The sequence below is a fragment of the Castor canadensis genome, chromosome 16, assembly GCF_047511655.1.
Source record: "Castor canadensis chromosome 16, mCasCan1.hap1v2, whole genome shotgun sequence".
In the NCBI taxonomy this organism is placed as follows: domain Eukaryota; kingdom Metazoa; phylum Chordata; class Mammalia; order Rodentia; family Castoridae; genus Castor; species Castor canadensis.
In genome coordinates, this window is record NC_133401.1 from 12,003,885 (window position 1) to 12,028,788 (window position 24,904).

At 42.3% G+C, this 24,904-nt stretch overlaps 1 long non-coding RNA gene across 2 annotated transcripts in view; it reads left to right on the plus strand.

Annotated features, from left to right (window-relative positions):
* Nucleotides 1-24,904, plus strand: part of LOC141418224 (uncharacterized) — a 52,943-nt gene that overhangs the window by 21,754 nt on the left and 6,285 nt on the right. The window lies entirely within an intron of this gene.

The window sequence follows — 24,904 nt, forward strand, 5'->3', positions numbered from 1 at the left end:
AGCAGTTAACCTTGATTGCTTGGCATTTTCATTTAAGATTTTAACGTGAAATCTTTCAAACATACAGTGAACACCTGTATAGTATAGGGGAGAGAAAACTTTCTGCCCTCCGAAGGTTGCATCATGGAGTCTGAGATTAACAGACTGAGATTATCTGAGAGTAGATAGATAAATGGAGAAAGTTACATGCATATTATAAACAAAGGAAGGGCAGGGCTGGGGTCAGGGCTCAAGTAGCAAAAAAATTGCTTAGCATGCTGGAGGCCCTGGGTTCAATCCCCAGTAGAGAAGGCGGGGTGGGGGGTAGGGGTGGGTGTTGGAGATCGGGACAGAGAGACCAAGAGAGAAGGACTGGGTGACTGAAGTTCACTTAGCATCCTGAACTATGGTAAGGAATAGGGGACCTGGGGCTTGGGTAGGGGACAAGCTACAGGAGGGTGAGAGTTGTAAATGCAGGGTCAATGAAGGCTGCAGATAAAATCTCTCAGGTAATAGAATTGATTTCTGAAAAGGACCCTGGTGGCTCATGCTTATAATCTTAGCTATTTGGGAGGCTGAGGTCAGGAGGATTGCTGTTCAATGCCAGCCTGGGCAAATAGTTCTGGTAAATAGTTTGTAAGACCCCATCTCCAAAATAACCAGAGAAAAATGGACTGGAGTGTGCCTCAAGTGATAGAACACCTGCTTTGTAAATGTGAAGCCCTGAGTTCAAACCCCAGTCTCACCAAAAAAAAAAAAAGAAAAAAGTGATCTCAGGCTTGGAAGTAGCTCAGTGGTAGAGAGCTGTCCTCCTATGTACCCTGGGTACCACAAGAATCATAACAGAAGTAATCTCAAAATAATCCTCTTCCTGATTCAGATACTTAACTAGTGTAGATTTCCTTTGTTTTATTTTTATCTATTTTTTTTTGGTAGTACGGGGGTTTGAACTCAGGGCCCTGTGCTTGCCAGGCAGGTGCTGTCTACCACTTGAGCCCTCTGCCAGCCCTGTTTTTAATTTATTTATCTTTAAGGTTTAGCAAGGATTTGTTTTAGTGTAACAGGAAAAAAGTGAGGGGAAATTTAAAAAGAGAGGAAAAAGTACCCCCCATTAGAAGTGCAGGAGCATGAGACAAGCTCCTTGTTTTATTTTTTGAGCAACAGTCTCTCTATGTAGCCCAGGCTGGCCTTGAACTCATGATCCTCCTGCCTCAGCCTCCCAAGTGCTGGGATTACAAAAGTGGGCCACTAGACTTCTGCAAGATTTCCTTTAGAAATATAAATTTCTTTTACAAAAGGACAGCTTTCCCTGTGTCTGCAGTTTCTCAAGATAACCAGCTCAAAATATGTCAAAGAAAGCCAGACTCCACAGGTGGCTCACACCTGTAATCCTGTTTACTGAGGAGGCAGAGATCAGGAGGATCTCGGTTCAAAGCCAGTCCAGGCAAATAGTTTGAGAGACTCTATCTTGAAAAACCCATCATAGAAAAGGGCTGGTGGAATGGCTGAAAGGTATAGGCCCTGAGTTCAAACCCAGTACTGAAAAAAAAAACAACAAAAAACCCCAAAAAACAAACAAAAAAAATATACTTAGGGTGGCACATTTTGGTCTCTTATGGACATGTTCTAGGGTGGTGTGTCCTGAGCACCAATGATATTCGTCATCTAGAGTCCACTCGTAGTATTCTGTAAAACTTTCTTTGTTGTTTATGAATTCATCTTGCCCCATGAATTCATCTTATTTGTTCTTTTGGATGTGTTTTAAAGTCACTTGCAGATACCAGTATACTTTATTCACAAATACATCAGAATGGATATCATTAGCTGAAATTCAATACTGGTTTATAGGTAATTCCCCCTCCCCCCCCCAGTAAACTTACTTATGTACAATAAAATGCACACATCTTAAGTGTATCGTTTGATGAGTTTTGACAGGTTCACGGTTAGATGCAAGACCTCCTTACAACTTCTAAATCTAAGAACTGGCATTTGCTTCATGACAATGGAGTCAGGCCAGCCTCCCCGCCCTCCTTCTCTGGTTTTAGGGCACACCCTGGGATGCTAGAGGCAAGGATCAAAAATAGACAATACTGTAGTCAAAGATTCCCAGACTCCAGGAAGCTTTCTGGGCATGTTCTGGGATCCGGCCTAGAATAAAAGTAGCAAGATTATAGAGTCTAAAAGTCAACTTTTTTCTTTTGTGTTTTCAGTACCAGGGATGGATTCCAGAGTCTTGTGCAAGCTAGTCAAGCTCTCTACCACTGAGCCATATCTCTGGCCCTAAAAGTTAAACATTTAAAGATGATCAAGATTGAAAAATACTATAGATAGAAAACTTAAGCGCTTAAAAGTCTAAGCATTCCAGAACAGATATTCCACTACTAATAAAACTGAAGCCCTCAGCCAGGTGCCAGTGGTGCACACCTGTAATCCTAGCTACTTGGGAGGCTGTGATCTGGAGGATCTCAGTCCCAAGTCAGCCCCAGGAAATACTTCAAGAGAGCCCATCTCCAAAATAACCAGAAAATTAACTGGAGGTGTGGCTGAAGTAAAGTGCCTGCTTTGCATGTGAGAAGTTCTTAGTTCAAACCCTAGTCCCACCAAAAAACAAAAAATGAAACCCTCACAATGGGCCTTATAAGGCCTTTCAGGATCTGTCTACTGGCTGCCGAATTTGATGTCATCTTGGCCCATCTGTTCTCTGCGCCTGGCCCACTCATGCTGGCCTTTTAGTAACTCCAGTGCCTTTCTTCTGCCTGAAGTCTTGGCCTGGAGATTGGCATTGACTCATTCTCTGTTCTCTGCCCAAAGACCAGGCCCCATGGGAAGAGAACCTCCCAGACCACACACACTGAATTAGTTCCCTCCACCCCAGATCTTGCTTTAATTATTACATAAGATACTATATAAGTATTAAATGAGTAAATATTTAAAAAACTTATAATAGTGCCTGGTATATAATGAGCTTGCACTAGGTTTATTTTATTTTTTTGGAGATAGTGGGGTTTGAACTCAGGGCCTTGTGCTTGCTGGGCAGCACACCTCCAGCCAATATAATGAGATTTGAATGTATTTGTTGAATTTTTTTAATCTATTTTTTTTAAGCCAGTGTGGTGGCTCAAGCCTGTAATCCTAGCTAGTTGGGAGGCTGAGATTGGGAGGATCTCAGTTCCAGGCCAAACTGGGAAAAACTCTCCAAACCCCATCTCAACAGCAAAAAGCTGAGCATGGTGGTGAACACCTATCATCCAAACTATGGTGAGAGGCTTAAAATAAGAGGCTCATGGTCCAGGTCAACACAGGCAAAACGTGAGACCCTATCTCAAAGATAGCCAGAGCAAAATGGGCTGCAGGGATGGCTCAAGATAGAGGCCCTAAGTTCAAATCCTAGTACTGCCAAAAATGACAACAACAAAAATCCTTTTTGAGTTGGGGGTATAGCTCAAGTGATAGAACACTTGACTAGCAAGTACTGGGCTCTGATTTCCCTAGTACTGAAAGAAAAAATTGTTTTCAAGACCCGGTCTCTTGCTGTGTTGTCCAAGCTGGTCTTAAACTCCTGGGCTCAGGTAATTCTCCTACCTCAGCCTTCCAGGTAGCTGGGACTCCCTGCATAACAGGTATTTAGAAACTGCTTTTGCTAAAAAACACTGACTCCTTACTTGGGCCTCCACATGTCCTGTGTGTAATTAAAAGCAAGACAAAAGCTTGATATCTGTCTCCATTTTACATCTGTCTCCTTTACTGAGTCTCTTCCCTGCAATCACCTTGGGTGTCAGGAAGGACAGGACTGATGATAATCTCTTTACAAACATGGATGGCAACTAGCCCCAAGGAAAGGAATCTCACCCTTTCTTATTGTGACCTGGTGCCACCCAACCATACTGAGATAATGATTCAGTGGGCCACACTTTGCCTGGGACTAAGAAATGATAACGTAGATGTCTCTCCCCAGCCCCAGTTCTTTCTTTGTTTAAAACTAACCCTATGTCTCTACCCCAGAAGATGGGCTGAAATGCTTACTTTGCCTCTTCCCAGAATGTGCTTGTGCCTTGCGATAAATTTTCTCTGCCTTTCACCATTACTTGTCTCTGTATTTGGCATATTGGGATGAGTGGCTAGACCTGAAGTGTTGGAATCCCGGGAGTTTGGCCTCTGGTTTTGAACTCCAAGTTACACCAGCACACCACTGAGACTGGCTAAATAAATAAAGATTTTTTTCCCCTTCATAATCTCTTATCAACACCTGAAACTATCTTATGTTGATTTACATTTTATTCTGCCTTCTCCCACTAGAATGAATATTCTCTCCATGAGGGAAGGGATTTCTGTTTTACTCACTGTCATATTCCCAGTGTCTAGAATAATGCTTTAGACATAGTAAGTGCTCACTAAACATTTTGCTAAATTAATGATTTGAATATAATTTGCAAGTCTTTAAGATTCATGGAAAAAGCAATCAATTCTCCAAAATGCTCAAGTCTAAAGAACAAAGATGCAGCTGGGTACTGGTGGCTCATGCTTGTAATCCTAGCTACTTGGGAGGCTGAGATCAGGAGGATCTCAGTCAGCCTGGGCAAATAGTTCTTGAGACCTCCACCACCCCCTGCCACCCCCATTACTCCCCCCACCCCCACCCCCACAATGGCCTGAAACAGCATTTGCTTTGGAAGTGTGAAGCCCTGAGTTCAAACCCCAGTCCCACATATCTTTCTCTGGGTTGGGAATTTCCTTTCAGGTCAATGAGAGTCTGATTCTTTCCTCCTTCAGCATTTGCCTTTGATCTACAACCCTCCTGGCCACCCCCACCCTCCTGCTTTGTCCCATCCCAACTGGATCCCCTTTCTACAGGCCTCTCCCACCCTTGCTTTCGAAACCAGATTCCTGGCCAATTCCTTGATGGTTTCTTTGGGCTGGAGGCATGGTTCAAGTGGTAGAGCCCCTGCCTAGCTAGTTCAAGGCCCTTAGTTCAAATTTAGGTACCACCAAAAACAACCCCCCCTAAACAAAAACAAAAACAAACCCAGACCCACCACAGGTCTGCAGTTACTTGTCTAGCTCTGGTTTCTTATCTTATATCAGAGATGGGTGAAAGGAGGAATGCAATGGGTCCTATCTGACTTCCTCACCCCTGGGTGCCTATGAGTCTCAACTAACTTCAGAGTTCTCACAGGGCAGGAACTATTTTGCGATGAGAATATGTGGATCAGCCAGTTGATGGGGGCAGGCGGTAGAAGTTGGGAGGGGCACCAGGGGACAGAGCTTAAAAGTTGCTTTCATAAGAACAGGAAATATTGGGGGGATAATGGGGGAGGTGTTTGGAACCTGTTCTGGAAACTTGGGGCAACAGGAATTACCTGAATTCAGCTCTTTTCCCTGTCATGACCTCTTGCACGCTTTGGTCATGCGGCTCAAACCTCTCAGTTTTCCTCTTCTATAAATGGGGCTCCTCACTATCTTTTCCTTTTTCTTAATTTTATTTGGTTTTAAATTAGCATACATTAATAGTACTGGGGGGTTTCATCGAGATGATTCCATAGATGTGTGCCGTGTACTTCTCAAGTTCCAAGTTCATGTCCAAGTTAATATGCTCATACTCCTCCCCATTCACTTTTTTCAAGGAAGTTTTTTTTTTTTTTTTTTTAATGGTAAAGAATGATTTATCAGGAAAGCAGAATCACACCTCTGTAAGGGAGGAGGCGGGCAGTTCAGGTAAAGACTGACTGCGGAAGGAGGTTCTGATCTGTCATTTTGGGTTGAGGAACTTGGAGCTGAAGGACAGAAGTCGGCCTGGGTGTTGGGGCTCCTGTGTCTATTGCTCTGGGATGATACAGGGACCTTCCTCCCCCTCCCATTGCTCTATGACTACCCGCGCAGTATGGAGTGGTCCCTCTGCGCTGTGATGACGAAATGAATGAGTGAGTTGCTCTATGACGCCCACCTTTCCGTATCCAGATGAGACCCAGCGCTCCGCCTCATCCTCACCTACCGGTGTCCCCACCCTGGGCTCCCAGTGCCGCACACACGGCGTCCACCAGGGGGCGCTCCCAGTTGCACTGGCCACTTAACCTTGGGCTTAAGCATCGCGGGTGGGATGGGGCAAGGAGGAGGATGGTAGGAATAGGGACTGAAAACTCTGGGCTGGAGGAGGGTGGGGAAAACCAGAGGGACAGACTACAGTTCTTCTTCCACCCCCGTGCCCCCCATTCCTCTGGCCTCTGGATTCAAACTCCATGCTAGCTTTAGGCAGGTGACTTGCCCTCTCTCCATTCCCCCATCAGCAAGTCCAGACGATACATTGGGACTCCGTCAGAAGATTGCAGAGATTGTGTGGTTAATGCCTGTACTACCCTTCGGTAAATCCTGGCACAGTCAGCCAATGTGTACCATAGCTGCAGTTCTGGGTGCTTGTTATGTGTCTGGCACAGTGCTCAAATCTCACAACAGTCCTGAACTTGAGGCCATTGTCAGCTCCATTATAGTTTTCAGCACTGGGGAGGCTGACTCAGGAGGATCCAAGTTCAAGGCCAGCCTGGGCTACATAAGGAGACCCTGACTCAATAGCAGCAGCAGCAACAACCAAAACCCAGCAGCCAACCAAACAACAAAATAAAATAAAAAAGGAAAAGAAAAGGAAAAAGAATTCCTTTCTTCAATCCCAAGGTCAAGGGCTATTTCTGCAACCCCTCCCCCCCCAATCATGAGCAATTCCTGCTGTTACAATATTCATTTTGTGATCCAGCCTGGGCTTGTTCTGTTCTTTCCTATCTTGCTAGAAGGCCTGACCCACCCTCAGAGAGTCGGGGAAAGGTTACAGACTTCTGTGGATTACTTCGCACAAGTCCCGATCCTCCTACACACCCATATTTCCAAAGCTAAAGTAAATCCCATCTGTAATAAATTCATGTTTTATTTCAACATACAACAACTTTGAGAATAAGGAGTGGCTGGAGAGGATTCAGAGGGTGAGGATACAGAAGGCCCCTCCTCCTGTGCCAGGCACCAAAGGCCCCAGGGCACCCCTGCCTCAGCTCCTTAACACGCACAGTTGAGCTGCCTTTGTGCCCAGGCGGGATGGGGGATGCTGGGGACACAGAGGAGACAGTCCGTCTGTTAGGCAGCAGTTAGCCATGAATGATGTGGATATGCAAAGGGAACCTGAAACAGAGGCTTCTACAAAATCTCTGAGAGAAACACATGGTAATTCGAAAATTTCAATTCTTAAGAGACTCCCTTAAGATCAAAATAGCTCATGGTCATCATCAAGGTGAAGGATGGCAGGAGATGTTTTTGGAGTCCACTGCTTACCCTAAGTGTTGACATCAAGCAGTTCATGGGACAACAGGGTTTTTGTTTTGTTTTGTTGGGGGGGAGGATTGGAGTTTGAACTCAGGGTCTCATGCCTGCTAGGCAGGTACGCTACTGCTTGAGTCACTCCACCAGCCTTATTTTGTGTTGTGTATTTTGGAGTTCAAAAGACCTACTTGTCTGGGCTGGCTTTGAACTGAGATCCTCCTGATTTCTGCTTCCTATGTAGCTAGGATTACAGGCATGAGCCACCAGCCCCCCGCCCTGAGCTGGAACAATAGATTTTTCACTTAAGGAGACAAAGACCGGACCTTTCAAGGATACTCCAGGGGTTGAGGTGGACCCACTAATAGTTTGTACTTTGTAAATCTGTAGACCTACCCTAGTCTGGTGACCTTAACCCAGGTCCTGGGGACTTAACTCTCCAAGCCTCGTCCACATAAATAAAAACTTGTCTGTGTATGTGTGTATGTGTGTGTGTTTGCGTGTGAGCGAGCATACACACATGCAATTGTCATTCTCAAACTCCCTTTCCAAGACTACCAGTCGGTTGAAAGGCACTTGTTTCCTGATAAACTTGACTATCACTTTCCCTACATTTCTCCATTCTTGCTTGAATTTTTCTCTCCCTGGAAGCAAGGACTGAGGCTGAACCAGTAACAAGTCCAGTTGAATTTACAGTCCAGTGAGGGAGACAGATTAGTTTACAATCATCTTGAAATATGCCAAAGAAATATGTATTGGGAGCCAGGTGCCAGTGGCTCACACCTGTAATCCTAGCTACTCAGGAGGCAGAGATCAGGAGGATCATGGTTCAAAGCCAGCCCAGGGAAGTACTTCCATGCCACCCTATCTTGAAAATATCCATCACAAAAAGGGATTGTGGAGTGGCTCAAGGTGTAGGCCCTGAGTTCAAGCCCCAGTACCACAAAAAAAAAAGAAATACGTATTAGGGTAGGATTTTTTTTTTTTTTTGGTGGTACTAGAGTGTGAACTCAGGGCCTCCTGCTTCCTAGGCACGTGCTGTGGCACTTTAGCCACATCTCCAGCCCTTTTAGCTTCCGTTATTTTTCTGGTAGGGTATTGTATTTCCGCCCTGTGTGGGCTCAGACTCCTCCTACCCGTAACCTCATGCATACTGAGGATCACAGGCGCTCGCCGCCATGCTAGCTTATTGATTGAAATGGGGTGTCCCTAACTTTTTGCCCAGGTCTGGCCTTGAATTGTGATCTTTCCAATTTCCACCATGTATGTAGCTGGTATTACAGGCGTGAGTTACCATGTCTGGCTTGGGATTGGATATTTTGACCTCCCTTTTCCTAAAAGAGTTTGTATAAGGATGGCATTATTTCCTTCTTAAACAGTTGATAAAATTCACTAGTGAAGTTGTCAGAGACATTGGGGGGGAATATAGAAACTGAATAGATTCAGTTTCTTTAATCATTTTAGGATTATTCATGTTTCTTTCTTTTTGTGTTAGTTTTGGTGAATTTGTTTGTTTATTTATTTGGCAGTACTGGGGCTTGAACTCAGGATCTTTTGCTTGCTAGTCAGGTGCTCTACCACTTGAGTCACTCCAGAGGCTCTATTTTATGTTGGGTATTTTCAAGGTAGGCTCTCTCAAACTATTTGCTCAGGCTGGCCTCAAACCTCAATCCTCCTGCTCTCAGCCTCCCAAGTAGCTAGAATTATAGGTGTGAGCCAGAACAGAGCCTGGCAGAAACTTCGTTTGATTGAAGATCAGCAGACTGCTTGAGCTTGGCTGATTGTGATTGTGGAGAGATGTGATGTTGTCCATTGAGATAGAAAACTGTCTTGTGCTGTCTTAGGTCCTCAATATTCTTGTGACTGTTATATATGTAATATGTGGACTATATGTAAGTTTAGCCGACATCTATCGTCCACTAGCCGTAAAGCTAAGATTGCTGTGACATCTCAAACCTATGGAAGAGATCGTCCCACTTTGTTGTACCCCTGCTTACAAGAGGTTCCTACTAATATAATTGGTAAATTTGTTGATTTATAACTTTCTTTTGTTTGGTGATTATAAAAGTATAACCTCTTCCACAGTGGAATGTGTCGTTTGGGGTAACTTGAATCCAGGCCTGGACCACTTATATTTGGTTCAGAATAAACTATTTTATTTCCTTTAGAGCAGAGTTGTCATTTTTTTTTCTTTTTTGGTGCTGGGATCAAACCCAGGGCCTCACACATACTAGGCAAGTGCTCTACCACTGAGCTACATCCCAGCCCCAGAGTTGTCATTTTTAAAAAATTTATTTTGGTGTTACTGGAATTTGATCTCAGGGCCCTAGGCACTTTATCCGTCAAGCCACACCCCTGGCAAGAGTTGCTATTTTTTTTTTTTTTTTTTTTGGTGGCACTGGGGTTTGAACTCAGGGTCTTATGCTTGTTAGGCAGGTGCTCTTACTGCTTGAGCCACTTAACCAGCCAAGAGTTGCTATTTTGATGTCAATAGCTGTATGCCAAAAATCAGTTGTGATCTACTCTAAAAAATAGTTTAAGGATTTCTCAATGGACATTCCTCCATTTTTGTTGAATACAAAGTATTGAAAGCAAAAATATATCGAGTGGGGTGGTGCATGCCTATAATCCCAGCACTGGGGAGGGGAGGCAGGAGGACCAAAAAACCAAAGTGTGTTTTTCCTATTTGTGTTCTCACAACACTGAACACTTTGGTGACCTCAGCATGGATTGTTTCTCCACACAGTTCTGCAGCACCCCAGCTGGGTGTTCTCTAATTCAATCCAGTTTTCATGCTGTCTGTACAGAGCCTGCATCACAGGTTGAGGACTCAGTCTCCGACAATGCCTGCCCCCTCCTCCCCACCAAGATGCAAGGTTGTTTTCTCTGTGCTTCCCATGGACTGGCTGTAAATCAGGGTTCAATTTACTTGTTAGAACAATTTACAGAACTCAGGGAAACACTTTACTTGTATTTCCTGGCTTATTGTAAAGTATTTTACAAGGATTATTGTAAAGTATTTTACAAGGAACAGCCAGATGGAAATGATGCATGGGTCAAAGTGTGGGAGAAGGAGCTTCCAGGCCCTCTGTGGGTGCTACCCTCCAGGAACCTCTATGTGTTTAGCTATCTGGAAGCTCTCTGAACCCTATCTTTTTAATTTTTTTTTTTTTTTTTTGGTGGCTCTTGGGTTTGAGTTCAGGGCCTCACACTTGCTAGGCAGGTGCTCTACGGCTTGAGCCACTCCACCAGCCTTTTTTTTTGTGTTGGGTTTTTTGAAGATAGTTTCTCAGGAACTATTTGCCCGGGGTTGGCCTCCAACCAAAATTCTCCTGATCTCTTGTCTCCTGAGTAGCTAGAATTACAGGTGTGAGCTATCAGTGCCTGGCTCCTTTTAGGTTTTGATGTAGCCTTCATTATTTATGAATGATTGATCAAATCAACTCAACCATCACCCCTCTTTCCTCCCTGTAGATAGGTAGTTGGGACTTTCAGCCCAATCTGACCCTGATTGGTCTTTCTGGTAACCAACCCCCATCCTGAAGCTATCTAGGGTCCCCAGATTCCCAGTCATCTCTTTAGTATACAAAAGACAATCTTATCACTCAGGAAATTCCAAGAGTTTTAGGAGCTGTGTGTCAGGAAATGGTGATGAAGACCAAATGGATCCTTCGTGTTATCCCAGGATTCCTTACCCAGCCTTTTGAGTTACTCCTCTGTAAATACCAATATTACTGTTTTACATTTCCTCTACTTTGTTTTCTGTAGTGAGAGCATGAATTGAGGATGGATTAGAGGTAATGTATTGTGTTTTTAAAAAAGTGGGTCAAGAGGGCACTGGGGCTGTAGCTCAGTGGCAGAGTTTGTTTAACATGCACAGGACCCTGGGTTCATTCCTCCTCTTCCTCTAGAAAAAAAAGAAAAGAAAAAAAAATGTGTTAAAGGGTGGAAAGGGAAACAGGCTATGGATAAAGCACTCCTACAGAACTGGGGCATGTCCAGTCATGTCTTTTCAGAGAATTGTCCATTTATATTATTATCAATTTTTTTTTTTTTGCAGTACTGGGGCTTGAACTCAGGGCCTACACCTTGAGCCACTCCACCAGCCCTTTTTTGTAATTTTTTTTTTTTTGAGATACGGGTCTTATGAATTACTTGCTTGGGCTGGCTTCGAACCTTGGCCCTTCTGATCTCTGCTTCCTGAGTAGCTGGGATTACAAACGTGAACCACTGGCACCTGACTAATATTATTAATTATTTTTTGGCAGTAGTGGGGATTGAACTCAGGGCCTTGTGCCTGCCTAGCCCTCTACCACTTGAGCCACATCCCCAGTCCTTTTTGTTTTTCAGATAAAGTCTCTGACTTTTGCCCAGGCCAGCCTCAGACCTCTTTCCTCCTACCTCTGCCTCCTTAGTAGCTGGGATTACAGATGTACACCTCCACACCTGGCTTATTATTAGTATTGTTTGAGGTGCTCAAACTGTTTTAGCTGCTAAGTGTGGACTCCTTACTCAGACCCACGAATTAACTAAAAACAGGAGAAGGTTGGCATCCTCACTTCCATTTTGTATCTGTCTCTGCTCTATACCATTCTCTTTCAGTCACCTTGCAAACACTTTGGAATTAAGGACAGGGATGATCAAGAACATGTTTATGACAAGGAACAAAAATTACCCCCCCATAGTAGGATCTCCTTTGGATGTGTTAACGTCAGAAATTCTCTCAGAAGATCTCAATCCTTGTGCCCTCGTGGGGAAGAATTAATCACAAGACATGTGGGTATAAATGGAGTTTATTAAAAGTTAGGGAAGTGAAATACAAAGGGGAGCATGGTAGATCCCAGGTGGAAGCCAGAGCTGAGAGAATATGTTTCTGCACTTCAGGTGCTTTTAAAACCTAAGATAACTTATGGGAAGGGGCGGACCAGGTGATTCCCATCCAATAATCCATGATTGGAGAGGGGCATGGGGCAGTTCTCAGCCAGGTGAGGGCGGCTCCTGAGCGAAAGCATGGTTAATCTAAGATGTAATATTTTTCTATGAGTTCTGAACTTTCTCTAACTTAGCATAGCTCAGACGGATCACCTGCCAGGCCCCAGATAACAACTCCAGAACCTCTTCCAGAACCCTTGACTGAGATTATGGTCAACAAGAACACTGTGACTGTGACTGTTTAACTTTGCGTACCTTTGTCCCCTGCCCCAGTTCTTTTGTCTACTTAAACCTATATCTCATGTCTGTACACTAAAGATGGTTAAAGACGGGCTGAGTGCTTGCTCTGCCTCTTCCCATGGCGTGTCCTTATCCGTGTAATAAATCGCCTTTCTCTGCCTCTTTATTTGGCAGTTAGGGGCAGGTGGCTGGACCTGGACCTGGCATATGGAATCTCAGGAGTTTGGGCCTTGGGTCCAAAACTCCAGTTTCAGTATTGCTATTTGTTATCTTTTTTTTTTTTTTTTTGGTGGGTCTGGGGTTTGAACTCAGGGCTTCACGTTTGCAAAGCAGGCATTTCTACCACTTGAACCACATGTCTAGTCCATTTTGTTCTGGTAATTTTGTAAATGGGGTCTTGAGAATTACTGTCTGGGCTAGCTTTGAACCATGATCCTCCTGATCTCAGCCTCCCAAGTAGCTAGGATTACAGGTGTGAGCCACAGTTGCCCACCTGTTATTTATTTATTTTTTTTTCAATTTCTTTTTTTTTTCTTTTATTATTCATATGTGCATACAAGGCTTGGGTCATTTCTCCCCCCTGCCCCCACCCCCTCCCTTACCACCCACTCTGCCCCCTCCCTCTCCCCCCCTCAATACCCAGCAGAAACTATTTTGCCCTTATTTCTAATTTTGTTGTAGAGAGAGTATAAGCAATAATAGGAAGGAACAAGGGTTTTTGCTGGTTGAGATAAGGATAGCTATACAGGGCATTGACTCACACTGATTTTCTGTGTGTGTGTGTTACCTTCTAGGTTAATTCTTTTTGATCTAATCTTTTCTTAGTTCCTGGTCCCCTTCTCCTGTTGACCTCAGTTGCTTTTAAGGTATCTGCTTTAGTTTCTCTGCGTTAAGGGCAACAAATGCTAGCTAGTTTTTTAGGTGTCTTACCTATCCTCACCCCTCCCTTGTGTGCTCTCGCTTTTATCATGTGCTCATAGTCCAATCCCATTGTTGTGTTTGCCCTTGATCTAATGTCCACATATGAGGGAGAACATATGTTTTTTGGTCTTTTGGGCCAGGCTAACCTCACTCAGAATGATGTTCTCCAATTCCATCCATTTACCAGCGAATGATAACATTTTGTTCTTCTTCATGGCTGCATAAAATTCCATTGTGTATAGAAACCACATTTTCTTAATCCATTCGTCAGTGGTGGGGCATCTTGGCTGTTTCCATAACTTGGCTATTGTGAATAGTGCTGCAATAAACATGGGTGTGCAGGTGCCTCTGGAGCAACCTGTGTCACAGTCTTTTGGGTATATCCCCAAGAGTGGTATTGCTGGATCAAATGGTAGATCAATGTCTAGCTTTTTAAATAGCCTCCAAATATTTTTCCAGAGTGGTTGTACTAGTTTACATTCCCACCAAGAGTGTAAGAGGGTTCCTTTTTCCCCGCATCCTCGCCAACACCTGTTGGTTGGTGGTGGTGTTGCTGATGATGGCTATTCTAACAGGGGTGAGGTGGAATCTTAGTGTGGTTTTAATTTGCATTTCCTTTATTGCTAGAGATGGTGAGCATTTTTTCATGTGTTTTTTGGCCATTTGAATTTCTTCTTTTGAGAAAGTTCTGTTTAGTTCACTTGCCCACTTCTTTATTCGTTCATTAGTTTTGGGAGAATTTAGTTTTTTAATTTCCCTATATATTCTGGTTATCAGTCCTTTGTCTGATGTATAGCTGGCAAATATTTTCTCCCACTCTGTGGGTGTTCTCTTCAGTTTAGAGACCATTTCTTTTGATGAACAGAAGCTTTTTAGTTTTATGAGGTCCCATTTATCTATGCTATCTCTTAGTTGCTGTGCTGCTGGGGTTCCATTGAGAAAGTTCTTACCTATACCTACTAATTCCAGAGTATTTCCTACTCTTTCCTGTAGCCCACCTGTTATTAATATTATCTTTGAGATGTGGTCTGGCTGTATTGCCCAGGCTGGTCTCAAATTCCTGTTCTCTAGTAATCCTCCTGCCTCAGTCTCCCCAGTAGCTGGGACTACAGGCACATACCACTCTGCCCAGTTTGGAGTTGTCTATTTAGAAGTTGAGGATTTGGGTACTAATTTCTTTTAATTTATCCTTGCTTCTGTCTATTTGAGTAAAATATCCATGGACCTTTCTAGGTAGTTGTATCTCAGACTAATAATCAGTCAGTTACCATTTTTAAGAGCAGTGACATTTTCTATACTTTCTGACCTATTATAACCTGGCATCACTATGCAGCTCCAGCTGGCCTTGAACTCACTTTGTAACCAAGTTTGTCCTCCTGCCTCAGTCTCCCCAGTAGCTGGGACTACAAGCACATACCACTCTGCCTTAGCCTTCTAAGTGTTGGGATTACAGGCCTGCACCACCATGCCCAGAAACAGTGTTCATGTCACAAGCTAGAGCATCCAGAAGTTTGTGTCCTGCCAGGTACTTAAAGTTACAGTGTATTGCCAACACAGACCTAAGTAATGATAAATACCATTACAAACTCAACAGCAGTGACATGCCGTGCCAGCATTTAAGAGGCACTGCTTTATCTAATTCCCATTTTACAAGCAAGGAAACTGTGGCTTGTCCATTGGCCTTGTTTTGCAAAGGAGGGTCCTGGGCCAGAGTCAGGAAGTGGCTTGTATAAGGTTCATCCACTCCAGTTGTAACAGGTGCAAGGTGTGAGGGGGAAGCTGGAGGTAGAGGGGGAACCTCTTTCTGTTGACACTCTAATACCTGGGAATTTAGCACAGATTCTTCTTCTTTTTTTTTTTTTTTTGGTGGTACTGGGATTTGAACTTAGGGCCTCATGCTTGCTAGGCAGGAACTCTTCTGCTTTAACCATGACTCCAGCCATTTTTGCTATGGTTATTTTGGAGTTAGGGTCTCACTTTTTTCCCAAGTTGGCTTGGACAGAGATTATCCTGTTTATGCTTCCTGCCAGTTGCTGGGATGACAGACTCACACTGTCATGCCTAGCTTTGTTCAATCGAGATGGGGATCTCATAAACTTTTTTTTGCCTGGGCTAGCCTGGAACCTGGATCCTCCTTATCTCAGCCTCCCATGTAGCTAGGGAACGTAAGCCACCTAGGTTGAGAGATCTTTTTAGGTGGTAGGGGCATGGCTGAAATGACCTGGGGGAAGTCCAAAGCAGGTAGCCCAACAGCTTGGATTCTCTGTTGTGGCTTGAGGGAATCACGCTGGGCAACCTTGTAGCCTTGGTAGATATTCCAGGACATAAAACACCAGTGGTCTGCATCCTTTCCCCAGGTCTGCATGACTGCTGACCCAGGCCTTGGAACCCACCTTAACCTTGGATCTGAACCTTAAATCCAGCCCCAGAGGGAGTGGGGAAAGCCTGTGCAAAGACCAAGAGAAAGAGAGTATGCTCTTCTGATACAGGGCTTGAGATGGAGCTCAGTGATAGAGTGTTTGCCTAGCATATCAAGGCTGAGTTCTGTGCCCAGCACCACCAAAATGACAACAGAAAACCCCAACATGTGGTGTGTGATGGGACATTCTGGGAGGGCTTCAGCCAGACAGACTCCCCAACTTTTGTGGACACACCAAAGCACCTCAGGGGGAGAGGGGGGAGGAGTTTGAGGCTTGGGAATAATCAGGCCCTGGGCTTCCCCTTCCTTCCATTTTAGAAGGACTTGATATGGCTGCCATAACACATGGCTACAACGTTAGAGGCATCCAGCAACACAACTTCATTCCCTTACAGTTCTGCAGGTCAGAAGTTTGCAGGGAATCATAAAGGGCTAAAATCAAGGGCCCAATAGGGCTGGTTCCTTCTGGAGGCTATTGGGGAATCTTTTCCTCTCCTCTTCCAGTATCTAGAAGCTGCTGTGCTCCTTGGCTCTTGGATTCTAGTTGCATCCTGCTTTCTTTCTTTTCTTTCTCTTTCTTTTCTTTTTTCTTTCTTTCTTTTTTTCTTTCTTCCTTCCTTCCTTCCTTCCTTCCTTCCTGTCTCTCTTCCTTCCTTCCTTCCTTCCTTTCTTTCTTCTCTCTTTCCTTTCCCTCCCTCCCTCCTTCCTTTCCTCCCTCCCTTCTTCCCTCCCCACTTCCTTCCTTCCTTTCTTCCAATGGGACTGAGGTTTAAACTCAAGGCTTCATGTTTGCAAAGCAGGTGCTCTACCACTTGAGCCATGTCTCCCGTCCATCTTGCTCTGGTTATTTTGGAGATGGGGTCTTTCAAACTATTTGCCCAAGCTGGCCTCAAACTGTGATCCTCCTGACCACAAGTAGCTAGGATTATAGGTATCCCGGTTATCATGCCAATTTCTGCTTCCAGTGTCTTATCTCCTTCTCTCATTTTGACCCTTCTTCTCCCGTATATAAGGACCCTTGTAATCACAGTGAGCCACTGGAATAATCCAGAATAATGTCACCATCTCAAGGCCATTAACTGAATCTCTTTTGCAAATTCTCTTTTACCATGTAAGGAAGCTGACTCACAGATTCCGGGAGTTAGGATGTAGGCATCTTTGGGGGCATCCTTCAATCTTCCACTCCCAGATACAGGAGATTCAGGGACCTCAGTCTCTTATGGCCAGGAATTCCCTTCCCTTCAGTGCTCTTTTCCATCCCCACAGTTCCTCAGTTTGTTTATCACCATTAAATCAATATCACATGTCTACATTTTTATAATTAAGCAATAGAGTCCATAGTTAGGCCATGCACGTTTTTCCTGAAGTTAATAACTGCCTTGTCTTTAATTTGCTAAGTTTTCCAAGCATCTAGATTTTAACATAGCCATAAAAAAATCCAAGACCAAGCATGTCAGAGAGTCATCATGGTACTCAAAAGAATGTCTCCTAGAGCACCTGCCTCATAAGCATGAAGCCCTGAGTTCAAACCTCTGGTACTGCCAAAAAGAAGAAGAAGGAGGAGGAGGATGAGGAGGAGGGGGAGAAAGGAGGGGAAGGGGGAGGAGGAGGAGGAGGAGGAGGAAGAAAGAAGAAAAAGAAGAAGAAAGAAGAAAAAGAAGAAGAAGGAAGAAGAAGGAAGAAGAAAGAAGAAGAAAGAAGAAGAAGTCCTCTTAATAGGTAGTATGAACCAACTTGCATTTTTTTTTTGAGACAGGGTCTCACTGTGTAGCTCAGATTGGTCTCAAACTCACAATCCTCCTGCCTCAGTTTCTTGATTGCTGGGATTATAGGTGTGCCACAACCATACCTGGCCAAGTCATTGTTTTGAAAACCAATAAGGGAAAGATTCAAGCATGTCGCTTGCCTTTTCTTTTTCTTTCTTTGTTTTTTTTTCTATTTTATTATTTAAATTTGAATTAATTTACTTTTGTAGTGCTGGGGACCAAACCTAGGGCCTTGCACTTGCAAGGCTAGCACTCTACTACAGAACCATTAAAAACTTTTAACTGATACATAGAAACATAAAATTGAACCTATTTATGGAATATCATGTGATGTTTTGATACATGAACACATCGTGTAATGTTTATTTTTTTTAATGTTTAATTTTTTTGGTGGTAGTACTGGGATTTGAATCCAGGGTATCAAGTGTGCTATGCAGGTGCTTTACCACTTGAATAACAACTCTAGGTTCACACATTGTGTAATGTTTAAATCAGATTAAACATTTACTTCCCCAAACATTTATCAGGATGGTATAGCAGGGTCATATGGCAGTTCTCTTTTTAGATTTTTGAGGAACCTCCATACTGATTTTCATAGTGGTTGTACTAATTTACATTCCCACCAATAGTGTAGGAGAGTTCCTTTTCCCCTGCATCCTTGCCAACATTTGTTCTTTGCTTTCTTGGTAACAGTCATTCAGAGTGGGATGAGATGGAATCTCAGTGTAGTTTTGTTTTGCATTTCCCTTTTTGGATGTTGAACATTGCTTCACATATTTACTGGCTATTTATACTTTTTTTTTGTGGTACTGGGGTTTGAACTCAGGGCCTACCCCTTGAGCCACTCTACCCAGCCCTTTATCGTGTTGGATTTTTTCCAGATAGGGTCTTGAGAACTATTTGCCTGGGCTAGCTTCAAACTGTGATCCTCCTGATCTTTGCCTCCTGAGTACCTAGGATTACAGGCAAGAGCCACCAGCACCAGCCATTTATACTTCTTTTGAGAATTGTCTGTTCAATTCTTTTGCCTGTTTATTTACTTGAAGTACTGGGATTTGAATTCAGGGCCTTGCACTTGCTAGGCAAGAGCTCTACCAGTTGAGCCATGCCCCCATCTTTTTTGCTTTAGACACTGTATGAATGGGATCTTGAGTTTATGCCTGAGCCAGTTTGGATCGTGATCCTCCTGTACATGCTTTCGAGTAGCTGGAATGACAGGTACACCATTGTGCCCAGCTTTCACTGGTTGAGATGGGGGTCTCACAAAGTTTTTTCCTGGGCTGGCTTCAGATCATGATCCTTCCAATCTCTGTCTCTAGAGTAGCTAGGATTCATTTGCCCATTTGTTAATTGGATTGTTTGTTCTTTTGGCTTTTAATTTTTGAAGCTCTCTATATATTCTGAGTCTTAATCATTTATCTGATAAATCACTCGCAAAAGTTTTATTCCATTCTGTAGGTTATCTCCTGATTTGGTATGCGGAAACCTTTTAATTTGATATAACCCACTTGTCAATTCTTGCTCTTATTTCCTGAGCAATTGGAGTCCTATTCAGATACCTGGTGCCTGTATCTTCAAGGATCTTCCCTATGTCTTCCTGTGGTAGTTTCAAAGTTTGATGCGTTTTATTTAGATCTTTGATTCATTTTAAATTGATTTTTATACAGAGCAAGAGATGGGGTCTACCTTTAGTCTTCAACACTATTTGTTGAAGAGGCTGTCTTTTCTTTAACATACGTTCTTGGTACTTATATTGAAAATCAGATGACTGTAGTCGTGTGGTTCTATTTCTGGATCTTCTATTCTATTCAATTGGTCTGTATGTTTTTTTCTGTGCTAGTGCCATGCTGGTCCTGTAACCATGGCTACACAGTATAATTTGAAGTTAGGTTCTCGATACCTCCAGCAGTGCTTTTTATGCTCAGACTTGCGTTCGCTATTTAAGGTCTTTTGTGCTTCTATATGAACTTTAGGGTTGACTTTTCTATTTATGTGCAGAATTACGTGGGAGTTTTGATGACAATTGCATTGAATCTGCAGATTGCTTTCAGTAGTATAGCTATTTTCACAATATTAATTCTGCTGATCCATGAACATGGGAAATCTTTGAATCTTCTAGTATCTTCAACTTCTTCAAGGTTTTAGTTTTCATCAGAGGTCTTTCACCTTCTTTGTTACATTTATTCCTAGGTACTTCATTTTTTTAGGCTATTGTGAATGGGATTGTTTTCCTGATTTCTTTTTCAGCCTGTTCATTATTAATATATAGAAAAGCTGCTGAATTTTGTATGTTGATTTTGTGAGCTACTTTGCCAAAGTGAAATTCATATCTAAGCATTTTTTGGTGATGTCTTTAGCATCTTTTAAGTATAGGATGATATAATCTGCAAATAGGGATAATTTGACAAATGTAAATATTTGAATCCCTTTTATTTCTTTCTCCTACTTTATTGTACTTGCTTAGAATTCAAGCACTGTATAATAGGAATAGAGAGAGTGGACACTCTTACCTCATTCTCAACTTTAGAAGAAATGTTTTCAGTTTTTCCTCGTAGGATGATGTTGACTGTGGGTTTATCACCTTTATTATGTTGAGGCACATTCCTTCTATTCCTAGTTTTTTCAGGAAGGGATGTTGGGTTTTGCTAAAGGATTTTTTGCATCTGTTGTGATGATCACATAAGTCTTATTCTTTACTGTATGGCTGTATTACAACATTGCCTATGTTGTATCATCCGTGCATCCCTTGAATGAAACCAACTTGATCATAGTGTATGATCTTTTTAATGTGTTGTTGAATTCGCTTTATAAGTATGTAATTGAGAATTTTTGCATGTATGTTCATCAAGGAAATTGGTCTGTAATTTTCTTTCTTTCTTTTTTTTTTATCATATCCTTACCTGGTTTTGGTGTCAGGGTAATAATGGCTTCATGGCATGACTTTGATAGTATTCCTTCCTTTTCTAGTCTATGGAGCAGTTTGAGGAGCATTGGTGTTAGTTCTTTTTTAAATGTCTGGTGGAGTTCAGCAGTGAATCCCTCTGGTCCTGGGCTTTTCTTTGTTGGGAGACTCTATATTACTACTTCAATTTCATTGCTTGTTATAGATCTGTTTATGTTGTTTATAGCCTTCTGGTTCAGTTATGATAAGCCAAATCCATCTAGAAATTTATGCATTTCTTTTAGATTTTCCACTTTATTAGAATATAAGTTTTTGAGGTATTCCCTAGTGATCCTTTCAGTTGCATTAGTGTTTTTTCTGATACCCCATTTCTCATCTCTAGTTTTATTAATTTGGGTATTCTCTCTCTTTCTTTTGGTTAGGTTTGATAAGGGTTTGCCAATTTTTTTATTGAGATACTGAGGAGTGAACCCAGGGCCTCCATGCTTGCTAGGGAAACACTAAACCACTGAGCTACATCCCTAGCCCTGATGATGTTTTGCAGTCTTTTCAAAGAATCAGCTTTTTGTTTCATTGATTCTTTGCATTGTTCTTTTAGTCTTCATTTTATTAATTTCTGCCCTGATCTTTATTATTTACTTCATCTACTGCTTTTACTGTTCTTGTTTTTCTAACAGTTTGAGGTTCCATCATTAGGTTATTTATTTGGGATCTCTGATTTCTTTTTTTTTTTTTTTGTGGTACTGGGGTTTGAACTCAAAGCCTCATGCTTGTTAGGTAGGTAGACTATCACTCCGCCAGCACAAGGGATGTCTGGTTTTTTAATAAAGGTATTCATAGCTATAAGCTTTCCTTAGCACTGTCTTTATTGTGTCCCAAAGGTTCTGTTAAGTTGTGTTTTCATTTTTGTTTGATTCTATGAATTTTTTGATTTCCCCCTTTATTTGTTTGATGACCTACTGATAATTCAAGAGTGAATGGTCCACCTCTTACACTGTTGGTGGGAATGTAAACTAGTACAACCACTCTGGAAAAAAATTTGGAGGCTACTTAAAAAGCTAAACATTTATCTACCATTTGATCCAGCAATACCACTCTTGGGGATATATCCAAAAGACTGTGACACAGGTTACTTCAGAGGCACCTGCACACCCATGTTTATTGCAGCACTATTCACAATAGCCAAGTTATGGAAACAGCCAAGATGCCCCACTACTGATGAGTGAATCAAGAAAATGTGGTATCTGTACACAATGGAATTTTATGCAGCCATGAAGAAGAACAAAATGTTATCATTCGCTGGTAAATGGATGGAATTGGAGAACATCATTCTGAGTGAGGTTAGCCTTGCCCAAAAGACCAAAAATCATATGTCCTCCCTCATATGCAGACATTAGATCAAGGGCAAACACAACAAGGGGATTGAACTTTGATCACAAGATAAAAGCGAGAGCACATAAGGGAGATATGAGGATAGGTAAAACACCTAAAAAATTGGTTAGCATTTGTTGCCCTCAATGCAGAGAAACTAAAAGCAGATACCTTAAAAGCAACTGAGACCAATAGGAGAAGGGGACCAGGAACTAGAGAAAAGGTTAGATCAAGAAGAATTAACCTAGAAGGTAATACACATGCACAGGAAATTAATGTGAGTCAACTCCCTGTATAGCTATCCTTATCTCAACCAGCAAAAACCCTTGTTCCTTCCTGTTATTGCTTATACTCTCTCTTCAGCAAAATTAGAGATAAGGGAAAAATAGTTTCTGCCAGGTATCGAGGGGGTGGGGGGAGAGGGAGGGGGTGGAGTGGGTGGTAAGGGAGAGGGTGGGGGCAGGGGGGAGAAATGACCCAAGCATTGTATGCACATATGAATAATAAAAAAAAAAGAGTGAATGGTTCAGTCTCTATGTGTTTGGATTTTTTTCTGTAATTTCTCTTATTACTGATTTCTACTTTTGTTCCATTTTGGTCTGATAAAATATAGGAAATTATTTCAATTTTCTTGTGTTTGTTAGGTCTGTCTTTATGTCCTAAGATCTGATCTTGGGAAATTCCAGTGGAATATTGTGAATAATGCTCACGCTGTGGCTGGTGGGTGGAATATTCTGTAGATGTCTGTTAGGTCCATTTGATGTATGGTGTCATTTAGTTCTGAAGTTTACTTGCTGATTTTTGTCTGGATGACTTGTTTATTGGTGAAGCATTAGTCACCCACTATTATCGTGCTGTTTTATGTCCGGTAGTGTTTGCTCCATGACATTGGGTGCGCCCACATGCGTTAAGTATGTGTTTACAGTTATTATTTCTTCCTGTTGGATTATTCAGTCCTAATTGACCTTTGTTTCTTCTGACTGATTTTGGTTTAAAGTCAGCTTTCTCAGATATAAGTACAGCTACTCCTGTTTGCTTTTGGGCTCCATTTGCTTAGAAAGTGTCTTTCTATCTTTTGCCTCTAAGCTTATGTTTGTTTTCCAGTGAGGTGCAGTTCTTATATGTAACAAATGGTCAGGTCTTTTTAAAAAAGTCAGTCTTCCAGTTTGTATTTTGTTAGGAGAATTGAGACCATTAACATTCTGAGTCATTATTTAAAGATATGTAACAATTATTACCCTTTTTATTGGTTTTTGTGGTGGTTGGTTCTTCCTTACTCCTCAGTTGCTTATCTACTCATTCAGTGAGATTAATTGCTCCCTGTATTTTTGTCATTTCCTTTATCTTCCTTTTCAGTGTGTAGGATTTCTTTAAAAGTATCTTCTGCAGTGCTGGTTTTGAGGCAGTTTAGGTTAGGGATAGTCTGGGACTGCTCCCCCTCTTGACTCAAGGGCTCCTCCCCATAGCCCACAGGTGAGAGAAGCCAGGTGAGACCTCCAAGTTCAAGGTGGTATAAAAAACGACCTACCAAGAGACCTTGGCCTTTCTTCCCTACCCTAGCCTGACAGAATGGGTGACTCCCCCTCCCTCAATAAAGCTATTCTACCTCACCCATCCATGTGTTCTGCTTGGATTCTTCCATTTGAAGCACAAGGACCAAGATCATCTGGTAACATTTGAGTGGTTAGTTTTTGTTTCTCATAAAAGGTTTTTTATTTCTGCTTTAATTACAAAGGATAGCTTTACTGGGTAGAGTAATCTAGATTGGTAGCTACTTTTTTCAATGCTTGAAATACATCTTTCCATGCCCTCTTTGCTTTTAGAGTTTACCGATTTATTTATTTATTTTGAGAAATCTGCTATTTCTCTGATGGGTTTGCCTTTATATGTGATTTGGCACTTCTCTCTTCAAGCTTCCAATATACTTTCCTTGTTCTGTATGTCTAACGTTTTAACTGTACCATGACATGGGGAGTTTTTTTGCTTTTTTTTTTTTTTTTTTTGGTGGGACTGGGGTTTGAACTAGGGCTTTGCGCTTGCAAAGCAGGCACTCTGCTATATGAGCCTCACCTCCAGTCTGTTTTGCTGTGGTTGTTTTGGAGATGGAGGGTGGGTTCTAATGAACTATTTGCTCAGGCTTTTCTGAAACCATGATCCTCCCAATCTCAGCCTCTCAAATAGCTAGGAGTACATGTGTGAGACACTGGTGCTTGGGTCTTGGAAAGTTCTTTTATGATCTTGTCTATGGTCCTAAAAGCCTCTTATACCTGGATTTATTATACCAAGATTTGGGAAGTTTCCTGCTATTACTTCATTGAATATGTTTTCTCTGCCTTTAGCTTACTTCTCCTTCCTCAATGCCCATGATTTTTAGTTTGGTCTTTTAATGGCATCCCAAAGGACTTGCATGTTGCATTTATACTTTAATTTTCCTTTCTTTATTTTCATCTGTGTGTTTTAACACATCTATCTTATCTTCGAGATCTGATATTCTTTCTTCAATTTGATCCAGTTTACTTGAGAGACTTTCAGCTGAGGTTTGACTTAATGAGCTTTTCATCCCAGAATTTCAATAATTCTATACTATTATTGAATTCCTCTTTCATGTCCTTTTCATGTCCTGTTTATTTCATTCATGAGTTTTCTTGGAATTCATTCAGGCATTTGGTCATGTACTGGAGTTTGAACTCAGGGCCTTGTCCCTGCTAGGCAGGCACTTTCCCACTTGAGCCATTCTGCCAGCTTTTTGTGATAATTATTTTTGAGACTGGGTCTCACTTGATGATCCTCCTGTTTGTGCTTCCTCATGTTGCTGGAAGATAAGCATGTACTGCTGTGCCCTGTCATTGGTTGATCTGGGGTCTTGTGAACTATGTGCCCAGGCTGGCCTTGAACTCTGATCCTCCTGATCTCTGTCTCCTGAGTAGCTAGGATTATAGACGTGAGCCACTGGCACCCAGTGGTTGATGTACTTTACATACATGTATGAAGATAGAACATTGAAGCCTGTTGAAATCATTTTAAGTAGGATGGGGAGGGGAATGAGGGAGAATGATGATGGGGATGAACCTAACCAAGATA